Here is an 18,944-nt window from a genome sequence, read left to right as displayed (position 1 = left end):
GTTTGGCGGCAGACGGGGAGGGGGCACAGCGGCCCCCACTAGATGGACGTGTACCCCAGCAGGAATGAGCGTCACGCTCTGCCACGGAGCTCCACGGCGCAGGAACCATGGCGGTTCAGCAGGAGGCGCTCTCCAGCGGGTCAAAAGTTCACGCGCATTAGCGCTCGCTGACCTATTTCCTCTGGAAACTTGGGAACGCCATTTCTGCAGCTCATCCTCCAAACGGCAGAAAACGCCCCCAAAAGACCCGGACGGCGCTGAAACACGTTTCAGACCAAAACTGTTTTCATTTGACAGAAACAAGGATTTGATTTAGTTGTTAAAACGTCACATTTTACCAACAATCAACACCAACCAGAAAGAACTGGACCGGAGCGCGGCGGACTCTGGAGGCCACGCCTCCGCTGTGGCGAGCCCGGACAGGAAAAGCCCAAAACACGATCCTAAAACAAGAAGAAAAAGAGAACATAAAGGTCCTAAAAGACACAACAATTAAAGAAGGTCCTGAACGATAAAGAAGATAAAAATGCAAAGTCCTAAAAAAACAAAATCCTAACAATTCTAAAAAAGACCAACATTCAACGATCTATGATAGAAAAAATGAGGAGAATCTAAAAACAACAACAACAATATCAGTGACAAATAAAAAAATAAATAGAAAAAGTGTTAGAGAAAAGTCCACCAATAAATAAAGAGTTCAGGCAGAGAGAGAGCTCAACATCTTTGTTAATAATTCAAGAGGCTAAACTGCATTAAACACTAATTTAGGATTTAAAGAATAATGGATGCAACCAAAATAAAAGCATCTGTGTGAAGCTGATGAAGCTGATGAAGCTGATGAAGATGATGAAGATGATGAAGATGATGAAGATGATGAAGCTGATGAAGCTGATGAAGCTGATGAAGCTGATGAAGATGATGAAGATGACGAAGCTGATGAAGATGATGAAGATGATGAAGATGATGAAGCTGATGAAGCTGATGAAGATGATGAAGATGCAGCCTTTCTGCAGGTTTTAGGCTCACTTTGGCTTTTTTCAGTCTCAGCTCTTAGTTTTTGCGCAACGGGTCTAGTGGTTTCAGTTCTGTTCTTCCGAGGCTTTTCTTCTGCGTCCGTAACGTCGGCGGTGTTTGTGGCCACATCGTGACCACATGAGGGCCGCCATTTTCCCTGAAAACATGGAGGTAAAACAGCTTTTTATCCCCCCCCCCCCAAAAGCCTCCCACTGCGCTGAAACCTGAGCAAATACAATCTTAATCCAAAAGGAAGGTTCTGGGGTCAGAGGTCACACGTTAGTCAGCAGAGGAGCAGTTCTCCTCAGCGTGTGGAGACGCGCTCCTGTTTGAGGACGGCCATCGTCCCGCACTGAGCGCCGCTGCGGCCGGCGCCACGCGCTGCTTCACAGAGAGCAGCACGCAGGCCGGCAGCGGGGGCCGCCGGCAGCGGGGGCCGCCGGCTGGAAGCCCCTAGATGGAACATTCCACGTTTGTGGTCTCCGGTCGCTGAGCCGAGAGTCGGACTTTTTGAATTCCAGAGTAAAAACTAAAGCTGTCTCTGACATTTTTAAGCTTTTCTGTTATTATTCTTCATTAATTTATTTTGAAATATGTATTCCAAATATTTATAAATTAACAGAAAAATGAACATTTCAAATATTATAATATATTTAATAAGAAGTGTTTTGTAGTTTTTCCATAAGTAATAAAGTTGTTTTTATATTTTTCCTAAAACAAAAAACTGGCTTTACATTCAGAAAATGACCCAAAAAAAAAAAAAAATCTTTCAGACGTTTTTCTCTGTGAACAAAGGTTTTGACCGGTTCACTAACCGGTTCACTAACCGGTTAGTGAACCGGTTAGTGAACCGTCACAGAATGAAGCTTTTAATAATAATGTTGAAATCACCAAACTGCAGATTCTATAAAGTCGGGGGGGTTAAACGCAGCTTCCATTTTATTCAATATTTCAATGCAAATAAAAACATGAATTCAAATAAATTTCCTTCATTTTCTTTTTATAGACTTTTGGCGGGAAAATAGAATTTCCTGTTTTCCTTTTTTTGAATGAATTCAATAAAAACTGATTTAATGTTTTCATGACAAACATTTGTTTGGAATATTACAAATGAAATAAACATAATTATAGGATAGATCTGAATGAAAAATCAAGATTCAAATCAATTTAGTTTAAAAATATATATATTTTGTGATAGATTGTCAAATATGATATATTTATATTTCTGTAATTCCTAAGGAAATTATATAAAAATTATACAGATTACAAATGTGTATTTATATATATAATTTTGATTACAATATAAATTATGATGAGCGTACACATAATTATGTATACGCTCATTATAACAGACCATGGTAAAAAGGATTACAAAGGGGGGGGGGGTTCTTTGCTGTTGTGACATTTTTACATAAATAAATCTTAGATTTTTGTTTCTGCTGTGTCTCATTGATCTAAAAAAAAAAATAACACACAAACAAACAAACAAACAAACAAACAAACAAACAAACACACACAGGGGAAGAGAAGAGGAAAACAGTCAACTGTGTGTGTGTGTGTGTGTGTGTGTGCGTGTGTGTGTGTGTGTGTGTGTGTGTGTGTGCGTGCGTGTGTGTGTGTGTGTGTGTGTAGAAACAGTGATGCGGTCCAACATAAATAAATCAAATATATTTAAACAAAATGCACCATGAAATGTTACTAATATATAACAGTGTAATATTGATGCAGAGCAATAATACAACAATAAAATACTAAACCAATAAAGATCAAAGAAATAAATGCATTTTTTAGAAAGTGATGAGAATATTTTAGTTTATTTTGGTTTAATCCCTAATAGAAGAAATCTTTTAATAACATGTAATAATGTGAACATCAACATTACAGATGTAATGAGACATTTTAATGATATTAATGATAATAGTTATTATTATCATTACTACTTAATAATAATAAAAGTTATTATAATTATTATTACTAGGTAATAATAATTATAATGACTATTATTGTTAGCCAGTAATAATAATAGTCATTCCTATAATAGTTCTGCATGTTTACAGATGGAGGACCTCCTGTTTCTAGATTACAAATCAGAGTCGTGGAGAAAGTTTGGTAAACGGTAAACGGCGTCTACTTCTATGGCGCTTTCCAGTCACACACTTGGCTCCTTTTTTCAGCCTGAATTCTTCAGTGACGGCGTTGGACCAGCCGTTAACCAGCTAGTTAAGGAAGATAATCTTCTGATGGTTTTAATGACTGATGGCGTTCAGAGGAGAAACGGTTGACCTGCTGCAGATTTCCCAGCGTTCTGGATCCTGGTGGTTCTGTTGGAGTTCTGGTGGGTTCAGATGGAAACCACCGTGTTGTTTGGTGTGACCGTCATCGTGTTTCATGAACAAACCCGTCCTTGCTGTTTTGGTGGGGAGGGCTGTTCTTTTATTGGGGGCAGCAGAACATTAATGTTCTCTGGGGGTTGCTGGGGGCTTTACAGTGGATGGGGGGTAAAATGGAGCCAGACGCTGAAATGTTTGTCCTAACGACGGCGATGACAGAACGTGAAGCAGAAAACTGGAAGGATTGAATCAAACAGCAAATGACTGAACTTGGCTGAACGTTCAATAAAAGCCACCAGAAAAGGAAAGGATGTCCGTCAGCAGGAAGTGATGCGTTTGAGGACTCAGTCATTTAGGAACTAATTCTGTAACGGAAACGAATTTAGGAAACAAATGGAAAACATTTCAGAACAGAAAACAAATCAAAGGATTTTCCAGAGAATCAAGTCTGACAGTAAAGACGTCAAATTCTTTTTATCAAGGTTTCCCTGCTGTTCCGTCTGGACCGTTTGACAGGTTGATGGTCCGGATCCTCTGCAGGTTTTTTGGTGGCAGCAGAACCGTCGGTCCATGGATTTCAATTTGAAAACCGTGTTTCTCTCATTTGAAGGATTTCTATGCACTGAGAAACTCCTCTGATCTTGAAACAGCCTTCCTTGTTGCCGGACGGCCTCCATGCGGGTCGGGAGGACGGCCTCCAGGTGGTTCTGTCAGCGGTTCTGTCAGCGGTTCTGTCAGCGGTTCTGCTGACGCGGCCATCCGTCTGCGGCGAGGCGGAGGAGGCCTGTGTTTTCCCGGTGCACGGTAGACGGAGCACTCGCTCCTCATCAGGTCGTGGCGGCGCTGATGGCTGCTCCGGGACACGGCGCCGCTGCAGAAGTGTGTGTGCGCGGCTGACCGAGCACTCACCCCCCCCCGAAGACTTTATTTATTTATCTCCACTCGGGGTTAAAGCGCTTTTGTGAGGATAACCTACATAAGCGCTTGGTGCTGCGGCGGGCGCGGCGAGCACGCCGGCCACCTTGATACAGATATGATGAGAAGCAAACAGAGACAATGGGTCTCTGCGGGTCCCAGGGGCTGCCGGGGGCTCCCGGGGGCCGGGACATTAGTGGAATACTGTGCGGAGCCGTGATGGAGCGGCTTTGAGTTTGGCCACTGAGGCGCATTATGCTGTTCTGAATAATTTGGGGCCGTTCGGAGCAAAATTATTTCCATATCCTGAGCTCCAACTGTCAGACACAATTCAAGTCACGGCTGGGTTTTGTCAGAGCGCTTCTCCAACACGCCGACACAAACCGCCGCTGACCCCCCCCCCACAGAAACGCAGCCGAAAACCCACCCAAAGGTGGAAACTTGTAAACAACAATCTGCAGTTTTAGGTCTGGAGAATCCGTTTAGTTGGGTTGAAGGGACCCTGCAGGACCCCTGAGACCGCCGAGGGTCTCACAGACGGCCGAGGGTCTCACAAACGGGCCGAGGGTCTCACAGACGGGCCGAGGGTCTCACAGACGGCCGAGGGTCTCACAAACGGGCCGAGGGTCTCACAGACGGGCCGAGGGTCTCACAGACGGCCGAGGGTCTCACAAACGGGCCGAGGGTCTCACAGACGGGCCGAGGGTCTAACAGACGGGCCAAGGGTCTCACAAATGGGCCGAGGGTCTCACAAACGGGCCGAGGGTCTCACAAACGGGCCGAGGGTCTCACAGACGGGGCGAGGGTCTCACAGACGGACCGAGGGTCTCACAGACGGGCCGAGGGTCTAACAGACGGGCCAAGGGTCTCACAAACGGGCCGAGGGTCTCACAGACGGGCCGAGGGTCTCACAAACGGGCCGAGGGTCTCACAGACGGGGCGAGGGTCTCACAGACGGACCGAGGGTCTCACAGACGGGCCGAGGGTCTAACAGACGGGCCAAGGGTCTCACAAACGGGCCGAGGGTCTCACAGACGGGGCGAGGGTCTCACAGACGGACCGAGGGTCTCACAGACGGGCCGAGGGTCTCACAGACGGGCCGAGGGTCTCACAAACGGGCCGAGGGTCTCACAAATGGACCGAGGGTCTCACAGACGGGCCGAGGGTCTCACAGACGGGGCGAGGGTCTCACAGACGGACCGAGGGTCTCACAGACGGGGCGAGGGTCTCACAGACGGGCCGAGGGTCTCACAGACGGGCCGAGGGTCTCACAAACGGGCCGAGGGTCTCACAAACGGGCCAAGGGTCTCACAAACGGGCCGAGGGTCTCACAAATGGGCCGAGGGTCTCACAGACGGGGCGAGGGTCTCACAGACGGACCGAGGGTCTCACAAACGGGCCGAGGGTCTCACAGACGGGCTGAAGGTCTCACAGACGGGGCGAGGGTCTCACAGACGGGCCGAGGGTCTCACAAACGGGGCGAGGGTCTCACAGACGGACCGAGGGTCTCACAGACGGGCCGAGGGTCTCACAGACGGGCCGAGGGTCTCACAAACGGGCCGAGGGTCTCACAAACGGGCCAAGGGTCTCACAAACGGGCCGAGGGTCTCACAAATGGACCGAGGGTCTCACAGACGGGCCGAGGGTCTCACAAACGGGCCGAGGGTCTCACAGACGGGGCGAGGGTCTCACAGACGGACCGAGGGTCTCACAAACGGGCCGAGGGTCTCACAGACGGGCTGAAGGTCTCACAGACGGGCCGAGGGTCTCACAGACGGGCCGAGGGTCTCACAGACGGGGCGAGGGTCTCACAGACGGACCGAGGGTCTCACAGACGGGGTGAGGGTCTCACAGACGGGCCGAGGGTCTCACAGACGGGCCGAGGGTCTCACAGACGGGGCGAGGGTCTCACAGACGGACCGAGGGTCTCACAGACGGGCCGAGGGTCTCACAGACAGACTGAGGGTCTCACAGACGGGCCGAGGGTCTCACAGACGGACCGAGGGTCTCACAGACGGACCGAGGGTCTCACAGACGGGGTGAGGGTCTCACAGACGGGCCGAGGGTCTCACAAACGGGCCGAGGGTCTCACAAACGGGCCAAGGGTCTCACAAACGGGCCGAGGGTCTCACAAATGGACCGAGGGTCTCACAGACGGGCCGAGGGTCTCACAAACGGGCCGAGGGTCTCACAGACGGGGCGAGGGTCTCACAGACGGACCGAGGGTCTCACAAACGGGCCGAGGGTCTCACAGACGGGCTGAAGGTCTCACAGACGGGCCGAGGGTCTCACAGACGGGCCGAGGGTCTCACAGACGGGGCGAGGGTCTCACAGACGGACCGAGGGTCTCACAAACGGGCCGAGGGTCTCACAGACGGGCTGAAGGTCTCACAGACGGGCTGAAGGTCTCACAGACGGGCCGAGGGTCTCACAGACGGACCGAGGGTCTCACAGAAGGGCCGAGGGTCTCACAGACGGGCCGAGGGTCTCACAGACAGACTGAGGGTCTCACAGACAGACTGAGGGTCTCACAGAACACAAACATGAGGGATTCTCCCGTTTTCCTGGTTCTTCCCGCCCTAATGCCGGGGTCAGCGTGAGGTCAGGAGCCTCTGCGGTGAATGTTTGGACTGCAGTCGGCGGCTCAGGCGGGAATCAAACACGTGAGTCACATGATGTGTTCTGATGGACGTGCAGCACGTCAATCTGCTGAGTCATGCTAACGTTCCGTCATGACGGGACGAGTTCGGAGCGTTGACCTTTCAAAGGTCAGAGACGACTTTTCAGATCCAAACTTCTGATGAGAGAGTGCTTTAGTGTGGGGGGGGTTGGACGGGTTCTGCATCAGCGGGTGGGTCTGGTTGACCCGGGCTCCAGATGAGCCCGTCACGCCGCTCGGGTCGGCGGCACCTCGAGGTGAAGGGTTCGAGCCCTGTGGGGGGAGGGGGCTCTGAGGAGACGAGAGGAATGCACGAGGGGGCCGGGCCAGGGCCTACACCTCCTCCATCCTGCTGTCGCTTCACACGCATCACGGGGGGGTCAGCAGGTCCACATAAGGCCTGTGAGGGGGGGGCTGTGCCCCCGCCTGCTGGTGGCAGCAGTGTCCGGCCCGAGCTGCATGTGAAAGCAGGACAAACAGATTACTGCCCACTTCAGAGGCGGGCTTTGGGGGGGGGCGAGGTGTTTCATGACATGGGGGGCGGGGGCTGTCACCTGAATGTGTGCGGAAAGGCTGCAGCGCAAGAAAGAGGCCGTGAGCGGCTGAGGAGACCCGCCTCCACCGGGCGGCTCAGAGTTCAGAACAAAGTTGGGCGCCGCCGACACGGCGCCGTCACATTCGCTCGATCGACCTCGGCGGCGGCCATGATGAACTCCCCGTGAACTCGCCTGTATCTGTGCGAGAGAAGCAGAGCAGCCGCGTGATTGGACGGCTCTGTGATCCGCTGTTTGGACGTCACCGTCTCTGACCCCCCCCACAGGCCTCCGAGGTTAAACCGCTCTGTGATCGTCACAGGACGCTCATGTGTCGAACGGCCAGCGAACGCCACACGAAAAGCCAGAAACATCTGAAACGAGTTCAAGGAATTTAGAAAAATAAAAAGTAAAAATGACAGAAATGTCAAAAATATGTGTTAAAAAATGTCAAATTCGGATTTAGTTGCAGGAGAACAACCATCAGACATGTTTTCTCTGCTTATGGAACCATTTTTCTGTTTTCTTTAGCTGAAATACGACTGAATTAAAAAAATCCTGTGTCGTGATTCTGAGCGTCCTGACAGCTGAAGATCAAACATGTGACTCTGAACACGGTTCTGGTTCTGAGTGGAAGCGCTTTCAGTTCTTTTCATTCTAAGTTGATCCAGTTTCCGTGAAAAAGCAATTTCCCGACCTGTCATGGCTGACAAAAAAAGGCTTTTGTCTTTTCTGCCCCCTCCACTCTACAAAAAGCTGGAAATGAGAAGAACTCCTTCCTGAGTATTTTCAGAGAAAAGTCACTTTTAACTGAACCTCTTTTACAGAAACTCTCATTATTTTATGTTCTAAATCTTTACATTTTGATTGTAAATGTAATGTATTGTTTCCTCCTAGTCAGGACTCCCATGAAAAGAGATTCTTAATCTTAATGGAGCATTTCCTGCGTAAAGAAAGGTTCGTTTTAAAAAATGTAAACAAACTTGATGTTTTTCACCGATAAGTTCTTGTCGCCGGCGCGGCTGAGTCACCCCGCCCTCTCCGGATTAGAATTTATCCCAAATACCTCCTGACCCGCAGCCGCCAGAACCGTCCCTTCAGGGTTCACGCGGAGGTTAGCGATGCTGATGCAGATTTTCCTGATGGGCGGGGGCATGGCGCCGCTGATGAAGATGCTCCTGCAGGGTGGCAGCAGCAGCTCCTCCTCCTGCCACACTAACCCCTGCCTGAACTCGGGTCGTGTCTGTCCAACAGGCCTTTGTCACATGCTTCTTACCACTGACCCCCCCAGAGTGTTCGAGCCCCCTCCAGCCCATTCCTCCCTGCTGCCTTTCTAAATAGGTGGACGTTGTGAATCTTTCCTGCCTTTTGCCACCTCCGACCGCCACGGTCAGGGAAGTCAGAGACTGGAGCGACTGGGGGGAACAGGAAGTTTGTGGCCCCCCCCAAACACCATCGTCCTTCATTCACAGCAGCCAGGTTTACCTCTGAGAACTTCATGTTAGGGGGGTTCAACTCTGAGGACGGCTTAGGGCCTCTGCACTGCAGTTCCAGTCCTGGCCACAGCCAGTGGGGGCGCTGCAGCCTCACGCTGGAGTCTCCTTTGGACCTTTTAGGTCTGTTTCTCTTAAGCCGGGTTTAGAACAGGCAACAGCTGGCACAAGTTTACTGGGGAGGGAGGGGTTACAGGCAATTCTGCCTCTTCCACTGTCTCTTCCACCCCCCCACAGATAATCCAAGCACCCTGACCCTCCAACAAAGCCTGCAGGCACAGTTGCAGCCAACAGCAGGGATTGAGTGCACGAAATTACAGCAGCGGCTGCGAGGATAAAGCTTTCTGCTCGCCACTCCGACGCCGGCCTCGTTTCTGAGGAGGCCAGAGAGTTTTCCTGAAAAAAACTCTCTCCTCTGACCTTTGCTTCTGACCCAAATGTGATGCTGAAGGAAATCTCTGTTAACGGTGACGATGGAGCAGTGAAAATATTAAAACACAGAATCTTTAAAAGGATTAAAGCAGCAGATTCATGTTAGAAATGTGTTCCTGATTCACATGGAAACTTGGAAAAATCTGAAAATTCTGTTTTGGGATTATAGCAGATAGTTTCTTTGGTTGCTCAGATTCCTCCTCTGCTCAGAGAAAACGGGTCAGGTTTGTGTTGGTTGTGTTGCAGTGTGTGACGATGACAAATGAGTGTGTTGTTGCCGAGCCGCGGCTGCAGACTCCGGCTCGGCTCAGGAAACCCGAGAACCGGGAAGTTTTCACCGACCCAAATATTCCAGAACGGAAACAAAACAGAAATATTCTGCTTCTATTTCTACACGTGAGAAGAAAAAGCGGTTTCTCTTCTGAAGCCAGTTTTCTACTTTCATTAAAAATAAATATTTGTATAAAAATACATTTCTAAAGTTGTTCATTCAATTCACATCCATCACTCTTTTATAAATATCCTAAAATGTTTTCATGTTTCTGAGCTTCACTGAGTTTTTCTGTAACATTCAAGCTGCCCCCCCCCCACACACACACACACTAACATTTGTCCCTAATGAATAATAAATCACTGCAATCGGACAAATGTTTGCTCCTGCAGATGTATTTTTAGATGTTTCTTCACGTGTTTGAGGAGAAGCTTCCAGATCCATGCTCCCCTCTCTGCACTTCTACGAGACGCTAAGGAGGAGACGCTCCTCCATAATGTTCTCCTCCATCAGGAGACGCTCCTCCATCAGGAGACGCTCCACCATAAGGAGACTCTCCTCCATAAGGAGACGCTCCTCCATAAGGAGACTCTCCACCATAAGGAGACTCTCCTCCATAAGGAGACGCTCCACCATAAGGAGACTCTCCTCCATAAGGAGACGCTCCTCCATCAGGAGACGCTCCACCATAAGGAGACTCTCCTCCATAAGGAGACGCTCCTCCATCAGGAGACTCTCCTCCATAAGGAGACGCTGCTCCATAAAGAGACTCTCCACCATAAGGAGACGCTCCTCCATAATGTTCTCCTCCATCAGGAGACGCTCCTCCATAAGGAGACTCTCCTCCATCAGGAGACTCTCCTCCATCAGGAGACGCTCCTCCATCAGGAGACGCTCCTCCATCAGGAGACGCTCCTCCATCAGGAGACTCTCCTCCATAAGGAGACGCTCCACCATAAGGAGACGCTCCATCATAAGGAGACGCTCCTCCATAAGGAGACGCTCCTCCATAAGGAGACTCTCCTCCATAAGGAGACGCTGCTCCATAAAGAGACTCTCCACCATAAGGAGACGCTCCTCCATAATGTTCTCCTCCATCAGGAGACACTCCTCCATAAGGAGACTCTCCTCAATAAGGCGACGCTCCTCCATCAGGAGACTCTCCTCCATAAGGAGACGCTCCACCATAAGGAGACGCTCCTCCATAAGGAGACGCTCCTCCATAAGGAGACTCTCCTCCATAAGGAGACGCTCCTCCATAATGTTCTTCTCCATAAGGAGACGCTGCTCCATAAGGAGACGCTGCTCCATAAGGAGACGCTGCTCCATAAAGAGACGCTCCTCCATAAGGAGACTCTCCTCCATAAGGAGACGCTCCTCCATAATGTTCTTCTCCATAAGGAGACGCTGCTCCATAAGGAGACGCTGCTCCATAAAGAGACTCTCCACCATAAGGAGACTCTCCTCCATAAGGAGACGCTCCTCCATAATGTTCTTCTCCATAAGGAGACGCTGCTCCATAAGGAGACGCTGCTCCATAAGGAGACGCTGCTCCATAAAGAGACACTCCTCCATAAGGAGACGCTCCTCCATAAGGAGACGCTCCTCCATAATGTTCTAATCCATAAGGAGACGCTCCTCCATAGGGAGACGCTCCTCCATAAGGAGACTCTCCTCAATAAGGCGACGCTCCACCATAAGGAGACTCTCCTCCATAAGGAGACGCTCCTCCATAATGTTCTTCTCCATAAGGAGACGCTGCTCCATAAGGAGACGCTCCTCCATAAGGAGACGCTCCTCCATAAGGAGACTCTCCTCCATAAGGAGACGCTCCACCATAAGGAGACTCTCCTCCATAAGGAGACGCTCCTCCATAATGTTCTTCTCCATAAGGAGACGCTGCTCCATAAGGAGACGCTCCTCCATAAGGAGACGCTCCTCCATAAGGAGACACTCCTCCATAAGGAGACGCTCCTCCATAATGTTCTAATCCATAAGGAGACACTCCTCCATAAGGAGACGCTCCTCCATAATGTTCTAATCCATAAGGAGACGCTCTTTCATAAGGAGACGCTCCTCCATAAGCAGACTCTCCTCCATAAGGAGACGCTCCTCCATAAGGAGACGCTCCTCCATAATGTTCTCCTCCATAAGGAGACTCTCCTCCATAAGGAGACGCTCCTCCATAAGGAGACGCTCCTCCATAAGGAAGACGCTCCTTCATAAGGAGACTCTCCTCCATAAGGAGACGCTCCTCCATAAGGAGACTCTCCTCAATAAGGCGACGCTCCACCATAAGGAGACTCTCCTCCATAAGGAGACGCTCCTCCATAATGTTCTTCTCCATAAGGAGACGCTGCTCCATAAGGAGACGCTCCTCCATAAGGAGACGCTCCACCATAAGGAGACTCTCCTCCATAAGGAGACGCTCCTCCATAATGTTCTTCTCCATAAGGAGACGCTCCTCCATAAGGAGACTCTCCTCCATAAGGAAGACGCTCCTCCATAAGGAGACGCTCCTCCATAAGGAGACACTCCTCCATAAGGAGACGCTCCTCCATAATGTTCTAATCCATAAGGAGACACTCCTCCATAAGGAGACGCTCCTCCATAATGTTCTAATCCATAAGGAGACTCTCCTCCATAAGGAGACGCTCCTCCATAAGGAGACGCTCCTCCATAATGTTCTCCTCCATAAGGAGACTCTCCTCCATAAGGAGACGCTCCTCCATAAGGAGACGCTCCTCCATAAGGAAGACGCTCCTTCATAAGGAGACTCTCCTCCATAAGGAGACGCTCCTCCATAAGGAGACGCTCCTCCATAAGGAAGACGCTCCTTCATAAGGAGACTCTCCTCCATAAGGAGACTCTCCTCCATAAGGAAGACGCTCCTTCATAAGGAGACGCTCCTCCATAAGGAGACACTCCTCCATAAGGAGACGCTCCTCCATAATGTTCTAATCCATAAGGAGACGCTCCTTCATAAGGAGACGCTCCTTCATAAGGAGACGCTCCTCCATAAGGAGACTCTCCTCCATAAGGAGACGCTCCTCCATAAGGAGACGCTCCTCCATAATGTTCTCCTCCATAAGGAGACTCTCCTCCATAAGGAGACTCTCCTCCATAAGGAGACGCTCCTCCATAAGGAGACGCTCCTCCATAAGGAGACGCTCCTTCATAAGGAGACGCTCCTCCATAAGGAGACGCTCCTTCATAAGGAGACGCTCCTCCATAAGGAGACGCTCCTTCATAAGGAGACGCTCCTTCATAAGGAGACGCTCCTCCATAAGGAGACTCTCCTCCATAATGTTCTCCTCCATAAGGAGACGCTCCTCCATAAGGAGACGCTCCTTCATAAGGAGACGCTCCTCCATAAGGAGACGCTCCTTCATAAGGAGACGCTCCTTCATAAGGAGACGCTCCTTCATAAGGAGACGCTCCTCCATAAGGAGACTCTCCTCCATAATGTTCTCCTCCATAAGGAGACGCTCCTCCATAAGGAGACGCTCCTCCATAAGGAGACGCTCCTCCATAATGTTCTCCTCCATAAGGAGACGCTCCTCCATAAGGAGACGCTCCTCCATAAGGAGACGCTCCTTCATAAGGAGACGCTCCTTCATAAGGAGACGCTCCTCCATAAGGAGACTCTCCTCCATAATGTTCTCCTCCATAAGGAGACGCTCCTCCATAAGGAGACGCTCCTCCATAAGGAGACGCTCCTCCATAATGTTCTCCTCCATAAGGAGACGCTCCTCCATAAGGAGACGCTCCTTCATAAGGAGACGCTCCTCCATAAGGAGACGCTCCTTCATAAGGAGACGCTCCTCCATAAGGAGACTCTCCTCCATAAGGAGACTCTCCTCCATAAGGAGACGCTCCTCCATAAGGAGACTCTCCTCCATAAGGAGACGCTCCTTCATAAGGAGACGCTCCTCCATAAGGAGACGCTCCTTCATAAGGAGACGCTCCTCCATAAGGAGACACTCCTCCATAAGGAGACGCTCCTCCATAAGGAGACGCTCCTCCATAAGGAGACGCTCCTCCTTAATGTTCTCCTGCATGAGGCGCCTGCAGCTTTTCAGCCATAAACAGAAATCTTTCTAAATTTCTTTAATGCTCTTCTTAGACTATAAAACTAGCAACGTCTCAAGCCGTTTTTTTTTTTTGCCCAGTTCCGATTCTGAGTAATTAGATTTGGAGCAGTTGTTGATTCCGACCACCGATCCAATACTTTTGTAACACATTTTAAAAATGAACAAATGTATTTAACAGAAGCGGGTTTTCTACCATTTAACCCCTAAAGCTCAATGCTCGCTGAGGAGCTTTCGTGTCTGAGCTTCCTGGTCTGTACCTCTTTTGGCCATCTCATTACTCTGTAGTATCTGATAACTGAGGGGGGCTGTTTATTGGTCTTGTTCTTTCCAGTAGTATTCTGATAGTTTTGGAAATATAAATCAACTTTTGCTGGAGCTAGACTGTCCAGTGGTTGCTGTCTCCATTTCATTCTCATTGCAATGAGAATGTGTTTGTAGGTCGTTGTTTGAATGAAGACCAACCAATAGAGACACTTGCTGTCAGGTAGAAACATTTATAGAGTTATTGAGCCAGGAGCTCCATACTGTGAATTGTGAACGTTTTTGTGTGCCTCCTGCTCAAAGTGGTGGCGTGTTCGGCTGCACTTTATGACCATAAAATGTTGGGATTGGTTCACGATGTGCAGAGAGTAATAGGATGTACACATATAGAACACACATGAAGATCCCTTCCTGAATTGGAATGCAACATCCAATTCCAATCACATGTGGAACTCTGTGACCGGGTCGATTTCCATCCCGTTGTCGGATCAGGACATCATTGCTAAAAAGTCCCAACATTTCATTAAAGAAAGTATTTTTGGACTTTTTGTGTCTATTTCTAATCTTGATATTAATGTCAATCAATCCTGCTTTAACTTTGTTTTCTGTCAAAGTTTGATCTCTTTTCCACTTTGATTTTTGTTGCTGGGCTCGAACAGCTGGAACCCAGAATGACAGCAAATCCTGGTTTTCTTTAGTCCTGCAGGACTTCCCTCAGGCCTCGTGGGAAAGACCAGCATCTGACAGAAGCTAGGGGTTTGTGTCATGGGGGGGCCGCTCCGTCTGATCATCTGTGATCTCTGGGAAGGACGGCAGGAACTCTGACGGCTGCCAAGTCCAACTGGACCGGAGTCCATAATCTGGACTCTGACGGGAGACCGGCAACAAAACAAAGAAGAAGAATCCTGGGGGGCTGACCCCCACCTTTAAGCACTCATCTTTCAGCTTTCATCCTCTGGCTGTCCCTTTCTGAGCCCCCCCCTCCCTATGAGACTATGAGAATGCCACAGTGGGGAGGAGGCACCACTCAACTCTAAACCCTGGAGAAGGGGGACAAAGGAGGAAGACGAGGATGAAGAAGGTGAAGGTGTCATTCTGAGCAGATTCAATAAGGTGGACAGTGAAAGAAAGAAAGAGGGGGGGGGGGTGTAGAACGGCATAAGTCAGGCATTAGGAGCGGCCTCCCCATGAAAGGTTCCTGTATGTAGAGTCTGTGGGAGAACTGAAGAGTTCAGCAGAGAGCCGGGGGCTTTAACCCCCCCATCTGAGTGGAGAGGGGGCAATTCAAGTTTTCACAGTTGTTAGGGTGGTGGTTGGGGGACTCTTCTACCAAACACAGCGCTGTACGCCCCCCCCATCAGACACCAGCGTTAGTGCTGCATTAACTCCAGACCCCAGACCCCCCCACACCAAACTTTACCAAAATGATTGAAGAAGGACGACAAGGCAAAAAAAGGCTTCACCTGGAAATAAACAGATTTTCTAGACACTAGCCCCCACCCACCCAGAGGTCCTCAAAGATGGAACCGGGGGGGGGGCAACAGGGAACTCCTCACCCGCTGCTGCCCTCGTTTAGACACTACGGTGGGGGTAATCGAAGAGATCAAACAGATTTAACATGATCCTAATGCAGATCAAAGACTTACCAGTCCATATGTGGTGGGGCAGGCTGGGAGGGGGGTGTCCTTGGCGGTAACGATGACAGCAGATGAGATGTAGAAATGATCGAGAACCTTTTGATGTCTTATTGTTGGGCGACATTGAATCTGGATGCTGAGCTGCCGAATGAGTTAAGACTAAATGGGGGGGGGGGTTCTTGTCTAAAATCCCCCCCCCCCACTTTAAATCTTTCCGACTTACAGATACTAAATGGAGAAAAGTCAGAGAAGACCGTGAAGACAGTCTTCATCGCGGGGATCAGGAGTGTTGTTTCCAGACAAACCATGAGGAACGCCGGGCCCAGTATATGTCCACAGAAGGAACGTGGACTTGATTGCAGATCACTGGGATTCCAGATCAGTATGATTTCAGATCACTGTCACTGTAATTCACTAAAAAGCCAATTCAGTGGTAATCGAGGCTAATGGGATTCCACAAGTTCACTATAATTCCTGATCTCTCCGATTCCTGTGAAAGCAGTCCAGTTCAGTATGATTCCAGATCAGTGTGATTCCAGATCAGTGTGATTCCATCTCAGTGTGATTCCAGTTCAATATAAGTCCAAATCAGTATGATTCCAGTTCAGTATGATTCCAGATCAGTATGAAACCGGATCGGTATGATTCCAGTTCAGTATGATTCCAGATCAGTTTGATTCTAGATCAGTATGATTCCAATTCAGTATGATTCCAGATCAGTATGATTCCATCTTAGGGAGATTCCAGTTCAATACAATTCCAGTTCAGTTTTATTCCAGATCACTATCATTCCAGTTCAGTATGATTCTAGATCAGTATGATTCCTGATCAATATGATTCCAGATAAGTGTGATTCCATCTCAGTGTGATTCCAGTTCAATATAAGTCCAGATCAGTAAAATTCCAGTTCAGTATGATTCCAGATCAAAATCACTTTATTTGCCAAGTACAGCGCATGTACAGGGAATTTGTCTTCAGTTACTTGTGCTCTCGTGCAAACTAGCAAGGTATAGAAAGTGTGAGGGGTAAGACAAACAAAAGGATAAATAATAAAAAAGAAGGTAGATATAAGGTAGCTGTATGAATAAATAAACATAACTAAATACAGAAATCAAATAAAATAAAAAAGTCAAAAATGCAGCAGCAGTAGTTCCAGTTTGGCAGTTTCTGTGGTTTTTCAGTGTCCTTGAATGGTCCGGAATCAGGAGTTCATAAGAATGACAGCTCGGGGGAAGTAGCTGTCTTTGTGGCGAGTGGTTTTGGTGCGCATTGTCCCAAAGCGCCGCTCTGACGGGAGGAGGCTGAAAAGGCAGTGACCAGGATGCGAGGGGTCTTTTACGATCCTACCAGCCCGCTTCCTGGCTCTGGATCGGTACAGATCCTGAATGGGGGGAAGGCTGGAACCAATAATCCTCTCAGCAGATCTAATGATTCCCTGTAGTCTGTTCCTGTCGGGTCTGGTAGCTGAACCAAACCAGACCGTGATGGATGTGGTCAGGACAGACTGGATTATTGACGTGTAGAAGATGGTCAGCAGCTCCTGAGGCAGGTTGAACTTCTTGAGTTGTCGCAGGAAGTACAACCTCTGCTGAGCCTTTTTCCGGACCAAGTCAATGTGAGCGGTCCACTTAAGGTCGGGTTAGATGATGGACCCCAGGAGCCTGTGTGAGTCTGTTGAGGGGATCAGTATAATTCCAGTTCAATATAATTCCAGTTCAGCATGGTCCCTGACCAATATGATCCCAGTTCAGTATCGTTCCAGATCAGTATGAGTCCAGTTCAATGCAATTCCAGTTCAGTATGATTCTATTTCTGTCAGGTGGGGATGGCTGGTGAGCGTGAAGGACCCAAAATGCAGAGAAGGGAGGCACATGGTTCCAGGGCAAGGGGTTTATTAACGTAACAAAAAGCGCTGCACAGCAGGGAATCAAAACTAAAACTCACTGCGGGCATAGCATGAACACCTGGCAGAAGGGAGTCAGGGAAGAGACATTAATGGACCAGCACAAGAGGAAGGCAGCGACAAGACTTATATACAGACAGGACTGACAAGACACAGGTGACAACTATCAGGAGAGATTGGAACCAGGGAAGTAAAACTTAAAAACATGACTTGCAGGAAACCTTCAAAATAAAACAGGAAACAGAACTCAAATCATGACAGAAACAAGATGGAAAGCAAAAACCAACATAAATGAAACCACAGCTTTATGCGATATCGGATCACTATTATTTTAGATCAGTATGACTCGGCGTCTGGGAGCTGGAGTTTTGCTGTCAGGGTTTGGTTGCTGGAGTTTGGTTACCAGATTTTGGTTGCTGGGGTTTCGTTGTTGAAGTTTGGTTGCTGGAAATCCTTGGAGGAGTTTGGTTGCCGGGGTTTGGTTTTTCGGACTTTGGTTGCTTTAGATTGGTTGACTAAGTTTGGTTGCTATACGTGCGGTTCCGTCTCAGTGAAACTCCATCTCTCAGCAGGCCTTTAAATAACCAAATTACTGCCCGTCTGAAGCATTTCCACTCTTCCAGCCACAGCTGGCAGACTCCTCCCCCACGCCGGAGTCCTGCGCCACTTCCCATAGACTTCTCAGATGCTGCAGGAGGAAGGGGCCGGATGAGGCACGCCGCTCCGCAGACTCCGAGGTCGATTCTGGACGTCTACTCAGATAAAATAAACCAGGAGAGCCTCAGCTGCAGGATAAATAAGCAGAAGCCTGAGAGTCGGGGGGCGAACAGCGCTCGCCATCTCTGATGTCAGTGACTGTTCCTTTTTACCGCTGATTAAAGAGTCAAAAATACACAGAGCCTGTTGCCCTCTGCAGACCAGATTCCTCTAATCCCTGGAAATTAATCAGCTAAATGATTTAGACTGGCAAAGGCTCCTGTGGAAGGAGTGGTTCTGTGAGGTCTGTGTGTTTATGTGTGGCTCTGTGTGTTTATCTGTGGTTCTGTGAGGTTCTGTGTTCTGTGAGGTTCTGTGTGTTTATGTGTGGCTCTGTGTGTTTATCTGTGGTTCTGTGAGGTTCTGTGTTCTGTGAGGTTCTGTGTGTTTATCTGTGGTTCTGTGTGGCTCTGTGGGGTTCTGTGGGGTTCTGTGAGGTTCTGTGTGTTTATGTGAGGTTCTGTGTTTATCTGTGGTTCTGTGTGGTTCTGTGAGGTTCTGTGGGGTTCTGTGAGGTTCTGTGTGTTTATCTGTGGTTCTGTGTGGCTCTGTGGGGTTCTGTATAGTTCTGTGTGGTTCTGTGAGGTTCTGTGTGTTTATGTGAGGTTCTGTGTGTTTATCTGTGGTTCTGTGGGGTTCTGTATGG

Source organism: Oryzias latipes, chromosome 21 (assembly GCF_053564925.1).
Source record: "Oryzias latipes strain Hd-rR chromosome 21, Olatipes_Hd-rR_3.1".
Taxonomy (NCBI): Eukaryota; Metazoa; Chordata; class Actinopteri; order Beloniformes; family Adrianichthyidae; genus Oryzias; species Oryzias latipes.
This window is presented reverse-complemented; position numbering follows the sequence as displayed.